The following is a 3,391-nucleotide window of genomic DNA, read 5'->3' on the forward strand; positions in this document are numbered from 1 at the left end:
CTCTCTCTCTAGTTATCTTTGTCTGTTTTATCTGTGATATTTAAGTAAGTTTGGATTCTCTTGGGGAATGAAAACACCATGTAGATGGTCTTCTGGACTCTGAGACCCAAATGAATGAAATTAGCAAACCAAGTTCACTTACACATTAATTTTATCAAAATAGTGTTCGGCACCAACTCTACTGCTCCTATCCTTCTTTTATTCTTGCCCCACCCATTTTTCTCTTCTTATTCAATGGCTTACTTCCTGAATATTATTAGGTGTTTGACAAATCGAATTTAATGCACGGTAACAAAATAGTGAATTTAACATTTTTCAGACACTACCTAATTTGAGGTTATTTGTGTAGTAGTCATTTGGTAACAGACTTGAATGGTCAGGTATCTACGCAATAACCTAGCACATACTTGTGCTCACTCTATTTTAACTTCTGAGTTCCTATCTAACAATTCTGCCAAGATCACTTCTTTCTTTTTTAAATTTTGTATTTCCTTTTTTTAAATATCACTTTTGTTCTGAGCTTAGAGCAGTTTGTGTGATTTGCAAAGTATTAAAGGGCAAATTCAGAGCTCATTTTTATTACCTCTTTTTGTTATATACTATTTATGGAGGTGCTAAGTCAGTGTATCAGAGTTATTAATTAAACCATCAACGTGAAAGTTTTTAACTTTGAAACTTGAAAATTTCCTTTATTTTGACTAAGCTTTTTGCTGCTGGCTAAAAGTGAGTGCAGGCTGTGAATCTTCACAGAGTTATAGTTTTGGAGGGAGACTAGCCAATGTAGAAGTTCTAGAGTCTAGAGTTAAAAGTTACTGGAGGCTACCCTGACTATGTACACTATTACTGGCCCACTGGGATACCAGCCACTCTGTGGTTCCAGTTTGCTGTTTAGATTTCAAACTGCCTTCTTTCCTACCAAAGTCAATGTAATCAAGAACCAGTGATGGGTGCAGAAGGCTCTCCCACCCACACCTACCCACTCTGTGGGGACACCCGCAGTGCCCACCTAACCCTCTCTCTGCACCTGCTCCCCTAACCTGGGAGGTATGAGAATGGGAGCTGGATCCAGTGCTCTGTGCCACTGGGAGGATTTTATGACCTCTATTTCAAGGTGGACATTTAAAACCACTTCCTTCTGTCTGGGTCTCACATTGTCAGCACCACAGTAAAAATCACTGCAACACATAGGGTCACGTTGCAACACGTAGGGTGTCATGAGGTTATGTCAGGAACATTCTGAAAGCTGCCTTGGTGCTAAATCTCCTTCAGTAGGTGGCACTTTATAGTTGGCAAAACTCTTTCATCAGCATCTCATCCAATCTTGATAAGGTTCTAATGGGTGAGTGGCTTAATTTTTTCAAAACAAAGATGAACACACTTAGGTTTAATGATCTATTGAAGGTCATATAGTAAATGGTAGATTATTTTACTCTATGTCTATGGTCCATAATATGAAACAGATTGTAGACATACCCACAAGTAGCACTTTTTCCTATAATTTCTGTAATAGGAACAAATTTTTAATAACATGTTAGGAATAAAGCTCAAATGCAAATCTTCCTCTGAGCATGGGAAAACATTAACAACTGGGTACCATGTGCCTGTACATATTCAAAATATTAAACTAATTCTAGAATCATAGATTTAATTTAAGACACGGTAGTTAAAAGTTCTAGGTTAAAATTAATTTTGGTAAAAATGTATATCTTCATATGTATACATATCAACTTAGGGAAGATGTGGATTTAAGTTTTTTGCCATTTTTGGTTATCCATTTATGTGCTGTGCTCATATCTGTTGCCATACCATTACTCTACTTTAAGCTGCCCCATGATTTTTAATTATGTTATGCCTCACTTGTAGTCATTAATCATTAACTAAGACTATTTAGCCAGTAAAGCACTTTCATGAGAAAAAATTACAGAGTTTTTGAACATGGTTCTAAGAGTAGTTCAATTTTCACAACTAGTATCTGAACCTCACATTTATCACAAGAACCATAAAATTTGTTTTTGTTTAACAGAATGATTATATATTCACAGTAAATAAGTAGCATAAAAACAATAGATATACTTCTAATTCCTGTATGAAAATGTATGAAAATGTGTGCATATTCATTGACTTATTAAGAAATTTCCTGGATTTAGAAGTTCTGAATCTACCCTACTTATTATTATAATTTTTTTATTAAATCATAGCTGTGTACATTAATGCAATCGTGGGGTACAGTGTGGTGTTTTCACATACAATTTGAAATATTTTCATCAGACTGATTAGCATAGCCTTCATGTTATTTTCTTAGTTATTATGTTAAGACATTTATATTCTACTTTTAGAAAGAATCACTTGTACCCTTGTAAGATAAACCATAGAGGTGATCCCACCAATCACTCTCCCTCCACCCATCCATGGCCCTCCCCTCCCCTCCCCATGTTCTTGGGCTACAATTAGGTTATAGCTTTCATATGAAAGCTATAAATTAGTTTCATAATAGGACTGAGTACATTGGATACTTTTTCTTCCAATCTTGAGATACTTTACTAAGAAGAGCATTTTCCAGCTCCATCCATGTAAACATGAAAAGAGGTAAAGTTTCCATCTTTCTTTAGGGCTGCATAATATTCCATGGTGTACATGTACCACAATTAATTGATCCATTCGTGGGTCAATGGGCACTTGGGCTTCTTCCATGACCCAGCAATTATAAATTGGGCTGCAGTAAACATTTTGATACAAATATCTTTGTTGTAATGTGATTTTTGGTCTTCTGGATATATACCTAATAGAGGAATTGTAGGATCAAATGGCAGGTCTGTTTTTAGCTCACTAAGTGTTCTCTAGACATCTTTACAAAAGGAATATATTAGTTTGCATTCCCACTAGCAGTGTAGAAGTGTTACCTTTTCTCCACATCCACACCAACATCTCCGGTTTTGAGATTTTGTGATATGGGCTAATCTTATTGGAGTCAGGTGATATCTCAAGGTAGTTTTGATTTGCATTTCTCTGATGATTAAGGATGGTGAACATTTTTTTCATATATCTGTAAGCCATACACCTATCTTCTTTAGAGAAATTTCTTTTCAAGTCCTTTGCCCACTCTGAGATGGGATCACTTGTTCTTTTCTTGCTAATACATTTGAGTTCTCTATGGATTCTGGTTATTAAACCTTTGTTGAAGACATAACCTGCAAATATCTTCTCCCATTCTGAGGGCTGTCTACTTGCTTTACTTACTGTGATCTTGGCTGTGCAGAAGATTTTAGTTTGATAAGGCCCAATAGTGGATTTTTGATGTTACTTAAATTGCCCGAGGGGTCCTCCTCAAAAAATTATCACCCAGGCCGATTTCTTTAAGTGTTTTCCCTACACTTTCTTCTAGTATTTTTAT

Source organism: Otolemur garnettii, unplaced genomic scaffold, assembly GCF_000181295.1.
Source record: "Otolemur garnettii isolate 467f Iridium unplaced genomic scaffold, OtoGar3 scaffold00137, whole genome shotgun sequence".
Lineage (NCBI taxonomy): Eukaryota > Metazoa > Chordata > Mammalia > Primates > Galagidae > Otolemur > Otolemur garnettii.